Raw genomic sequence first — 6,000 nt, forward strand, 5'->3', positions numbered from 1 at the left:
CCCAGTAGCCACCCTGATGGGGGCTGCAGGAGGAGGAAGGCCAGCCAAAGGCTTTGGTTCAACCCTGTCTCCCATGAATGTCCACTAAGGGCAAGAAAAGAACCCCACCATATCTAAGGTAGCGCTGCAACAGAGGGGCAGAGGTAACCCCAAATCTTGCCTTTTCTCTGAGAACAAGATGCTGGACACTACTTTCCTGTCCTGAGATGCCTACTAGGTTTAGGCAGTGGCTTCTCACAGCAAAACCTTCATGCACAAGTGCATCACCTTGCTACGGGTGAGCTTCACACCTAGACAAGAGCTAAAGGTGGTTATAGGAAACTCCTTGTCTTCCAGTGACATGGATGAGCTTGAGCAAGGGTGTCCGTAAAAGCAATCAGAGTGGAATTTGCTCCCAGCCCTCGTGCCTTAACAGAACCCAAGCTCAGCTGAAGTCCTCTGTACCTGGAAGGACTTCGCCCACTGCACCAGGATGGGTCCAAGAGTGGTGGAGACGTGGTGACCAAGACTGTGATGATACCCCAACCTGGTCACAGCTCAGGAGCCTTCTCCTGCCCCAGTACGGACCGGGCACCCCGCAAGAGTTAAGAGCTGTGGAGGCCGTGAGGAGAAAACAGTTCTTCTGATTTGCTTAATGAACGTTAATTAAGAAGACAGAAGATAGCAGATTCCTTCAGGGTAGAGATGAAAGGCCCGTTAATTAAATCTGGAGAGAGAGCTCAGGGCCGACTGATCCTTCTCCTGATCAGACCTGACAAGGCAGGCGTAGGACGGGAGCGAGGTGTGCCGGAGCCCACAGCCCCCATCTCCTGCAGCCCAGCTCAAAGCTGAGAGCACGACCAGGTTTTGACAGGATGCTTGAGTGTGGAACCGGGTGCCACCACCCACTTACCTGCCTCCACCACCTGCGGAGCTGCAGGTGGCCCCATCCCATAGGGCTGGGGTGGGAGTTGGGTTGGTATCCCCGACTCAGGCTGCACCCTGGGCTGATAATGTAAGATTATTTTCCAAATGAACCTTCCCAAGAAAGGATGAGCTGCCCCTGCTGTAAAGCTGGGTAAGATGAGCTCTCCTTTAGTCAGCTCCATCCTAAGGAAAAGGAGGAAAAGGAAGTTTGGTCACCTAGCCTGGCTGCTTGCCACAGGTCCCATAGCCAAAACCCACAGGAGATGTGCACAGGTTTAACAGGAGAAGGTCAGAAAAGCACCAGGTACCACTTTGTGTCGGTGCATCCTGCGCCAGGGAGGGCGAGTCTCCCAGGCCAGCTGCATCCCACCGGGACAGACCCCTTCTCCCCACTCCCCATCCTCACTTTTCAGCACACACACACATCACCTGATGCTCCCAGAGCGGGTAGCTCCTGCCACCAGGGATTTCCCAGAAGAGCTTTTCTGCCCATAGCTTTCACACGCTCAATGGGATTCTGCTGGCAGCCTGCTGCCTCTGCGCTCCCCACCGGCTTTTAGCCAGGCTTATTTTTAAAAGCAGAGCAGCTAAGCATCCCAAATCATCACCTTCAAAACTGCAGCAGCCCTACCTTCCTCCTCTCTCCACGGCAGCGGCTGTACCAGCTCCCTCTCTCCCATTCCCACCCCGTGCCTCACCCTGGGGACTCGAGGGAGGATTAGAGGCTCGCGATGCCACGAGCATTTCAATGGCTCTGCTTCTCTCCTGACGTGCAGAGGCGTGCAAGGAGCAGAGTTCTCCAGCACCGAGGGCTTTGCAGCAGGATGATGGGCACGGATTTTTTCATCCAAAGCAGCTGCCCCTTGGGCAGAGGGGAGCAGCCCAGGAGAGGGCAGCCAGCGGCACCCCCTGGCTCTGCTCAGCGCAGGGTGAAGAGCCCATGGAGTAGGAAATGGCACGTGCAGTATAAATAACGTCTGGAGCATCTCTTCTGTCCGCTGGCTTATTTTGTAAACCTGAACTTTGCAAAATGTCACGAAACAGGGAAATGGGAGACATGGGATGAGTAAATCTGTATTAGAAATTCCCCAGGATGGTGGCAGTCGTGTTCTCGCTCGGTGATGGCACGTTACAGCCCAACCCTGGCTCAGGGAGCGGGGTTATCTACAGCACTGATTGCAGAAAGTATTTAATTAACACTGCTGTAAACACAGCACTAGCGATGCCAAGCAGACCACAGCATGGCAGGATGCTGCCAAGCTGTGTGAAGTTTCGCCATGGCAGACAGGAAAGGGAGCAGAGAAAATCCAGCAGATTTTGCTCTCTGCCTTGCCCCAGCCCTTGGGGGTCTCAGGGGTGCAAACAGAAGATGGGACAGAGACAGTGCCCCTCGAGAAGCTGTCCCCCAAGCAAGAGGGCTTCATGATCAGCCATGGTGAGGAAATCCCATAATTTGGAAAGGAGCTCTTTGGAAGCAAGATGCTCCCAGAGCAACATCCAGGTCAGCCATCACCATCCTTTCCTCTGAAGTACAAAGAGCCTGGAAGCCACCCTTTCAGAGCTAATCATCCCCAAATTTTCTCAGTACCTGGCAGGCAGTGAAAATAAGGACATCCGAACTTCACTCATGCATGACCACAAGCTCATCATCTCACAGATGAGCCAAAGGACACCAGATCTGACCCAGTCCAGGTGACAGCCAAGGCATCATTGTCCTCAGGACACATGCTTCACCCATCTTCTCAGGGCTCAGGAGGTCAATAACCATGAGATGAGGAAGAGTCAGGTCAGCACAGGACCAGGCAGTTTCAGGCACAGCCAAAAAAAGTCCTTTCCCTGCCTGAGCTCATCAGTAGCTTAATGATACCTGCTAAAAAGCTTCAGAGTCCCTAATCACTCATCATATTACCACTGCTCACAAGTGAGGCCAACCAGCACAAACCTCCTTGAAGCCTTTCTAATTAACAAGCAGGAGCTTAGGCTCTCCCAGCCGAAAAGCAGTATCTCGATAAAACCAACAGCCTTCGTGCCAGCCTGTGGCCTCCCTTGATAAACCCCTTTAATGGGCTTGTTAGCATCACCTGAGGCCACCTCACTGGCTAATGAGGCACATCTGTCTGTCTGTCCTCCCTGTTCTGGCTGGGAAGAAATCCATCCATCCATCCACCCATCCATCCATCCATCCATCCATCCATCCATCCATCCCTCCCTCCCTCCCTCTACCCATCTGTCCCCCTGTGGCAGGAACTATGGGATGCGCGTGGCATAGCTGCCCTTAACCTTGTGCTGGGTCCATGGACACGTCCCCTGGGTGCCCCATCCACAAGGTGCCCCGAGCATTCCCTTCACCAGGAGTGTGGGTGACAGCTGAGCAGCAGCAGATGCTACCAGATGGTCACTCCAACTGGAGACCCAGCTAAACCGATAACTGGGAGGACACTGGAGCCCCCTCATTTGCACTGATCCCACGGGGAGGTGGGAGCGAGCTCAGGATGGTGGCATTGAGTTCCTGCTCACAAAGCCCCAGGACCTTTGCAGTGCTGAGCATCACAACAGTCCATGGTTGCAATCACTCCTGGGGCTCTTTCCTGAGAGGTGCTGAGCACTGGCAGCTCATCACAGCGATGGGCTCTCAAGGGGCATCAGAAGTGCTTTTGGAGCCTGCTTTTCTGAAGTTCCCTGATAGCCCATCGCTGTGACGAGCTGTGAGTGCTCAGCCCCTCCGCTGGGCCAGCCTCCCCTTCTTCCTCTCCCTCCCACCGGTAAGAGTTGGTCCGATAGACTCCGTGAATAGGGAGTTGTCATACCTTTGACTTTAAAGCAGGAGAAATACACACACCCTCCCTTAATATGATCTACCGTGTCTTAATATTCCCAAGCGTGTCACCCTGGATCGGGGCTGGGGCTCTGATTTAATATTCTCATGGAAACCGGTGCCCTCATCCAATTACCATGGGGATTTCAATGCCTCAGCAGCTGAGCCGCCGTCAGCCTCCGGCACGGGAGCAAACCCTGCGGGGGACTGGACCCACACTGGTCTGGCCACGGCCACCCCAAAAGCACTGGGGGGTCCTGAATTAAATTACCATCCCGAGACAGCGGCTGTGCCAGGGACTGGGTTAGACTGGGAAGCATTGATGGGAACTGGAAGCACTGGGAGAGCAGCGGCTGTGCCAGGGACTGGGTTAGACTGGGAAGTATTGATGCGAACTGGAAGCACTGGGAGAGCAGCGGCTGTGCCAAGGACTGGGTTAGACTGGGAAGCATTGATGGGAACTGGAAGTACTGGGAGAACAGCAAAAGCAAAGCATTGCTCTGGGCCGTGGCAGAGCTCTGCGGGTAACGTCCCCAGAGATTTCCACTTACAGCGGGATTCAAATCCCTCTGTTTTATTCTTGAATGCCTGCTGCTCCGAATCCCCCTCCAGCCACGGAGGCTGGATGCTCACTGGTAATCCTGCATCATTTATTTTCATTGGCTGACAGAAAAAAGTGCTGTCAGAAAACCAATGTTAGCTCTGCTGGCTGGCATAGAAAACGTTGCTTTAATTGTATTTTATTTGGCAATAAGCAGATAGAAGCAGCCACAAACCCTCCAGATATTACCCCTTTCCTTCCCTCCCCCACTTAAAATTTCAATTTGGTAATTTTACGAAGAAGTTTCAGAGAAACCCCAACAAAGCCCATTAAAGTAAGAGCAGTGGTTTATCCTTTTCAGTGGCACGTGAGCTTTGGACACACAGCTCATTTAAGACAGTTCTTGAAAAAAAAACCCCACAACTGTTTTGTAGTCTTTTTTTTCATGTCAACTGTTATTTTTTTAACCAATGAACCCGCTATTTTTTTCCAGTCCTTGTTTCCGGCCTTTTGATCTCTAAAGGCAAAACGAGGAGGTATCTGACATCTGAATCAAAACAACTACGATCCCGGGGCAGCTTCACACCCCCCAATCCGGGCACCCCCCTGGGTCCTGTTGTGATTTTTACACTTTAGAGGACATTTTCCTGCCCAGGGAGGTTAGGAAAGCCACTCCAGCACTCTTCATCCACATCCCAAAGAAACGGTATCATTGATTTACTGTTGAAATCGGAGGAAGCGGCTGGGAGCCTCACGCTCTGCCTCTCCTGACGCTGATGCCGGCCGGGAGCTGCACAGACTGGCCGCGATTTGGGGTTGCCCTGACCTTTCCTCAGTGTCTCAAAGGGGCTGAAACCTTCCAAACCATTGTGACATTTAGAAACCAAACCTCTGCCATCCATACATAAACCCAGGATTTCTCTGTGCCGCTTGAAATAAAAGACTCTTTGAGTCTTGACTAACCGGCTCGCCCAGCTGAGCATCACGAGCATCCCTCAGGTACCACTGCGGATTTATTTGCTGGATAAAACCCCGGCTCGTGCCCAGCGTGGTAGCGATGCCTTCGAAGCGTTGGGTGCTGCACATGGTGCCGGGGCTCCGGGAAGGGGTTAATGGGTGGGCAGAGACAGTGCTGGGGAGTTGCTAGGAGACTTGGGCTTTAGGATGCTAGATGTGATGCTCAGCCAATGGAGGGATCCTTAGTAAATCTGCTAATTTGGGTTTCATTGATTGCTGGGGTTTAGGAGTGGGTGTGGATACCGCTAAGGAGGGCTGACCCTCCTCCTCCCAGCCCCCCGACTGATGCTTTTCCATCCTGCTCCTGCAGTTTCAATTAAATCACTGAACTAATCTCTTGCAATAAACTCAGCCGCTGTTGCGGTTTGCTCTGGGATTCATAATCACCTTTCCTGCAAATATAACAATTAAACAGAGGGGTCTTGGTAGCGTGAGAGGAAAACCTGGGGCTCCCTGGGTGCCAGCTGGGATCAGGGTGCCCAGTCCCTCGCTGGGGTTAATGTTTACCAGCCAAAATATCTTTTGAGGGGCTGCTGATTGCAAGGAATCTGGGGGAAGCACCCGCCTTCCGTTCCCCTGCATATGCTCCTCCAGATGGCCCAGGCTGCTGCTCTTCATGTGGGAAAAGGTTTTAAATTAAAATCTTACCTGTGTTGGGGTTTTTCTTTTGAGGGTTTTTGTTTGTTCCTTCACGTCGCTTTCCGGAGATGTGACCTGTTTG

This window comes from Cuculus canorus, chromosome 19 (genome assembly GCF_017976375.1).
Source record: "Cuculus canorus isolate bCucCan1 chromosome 19, bCucCan1.pri, whole genome shotgun sequence".
Lineage (NCBI taxonomy): Eukaryota > Metazoa > Chordata > Aves > Cuculiformes > Cuculidae > Cuculus > Cuculus canorus.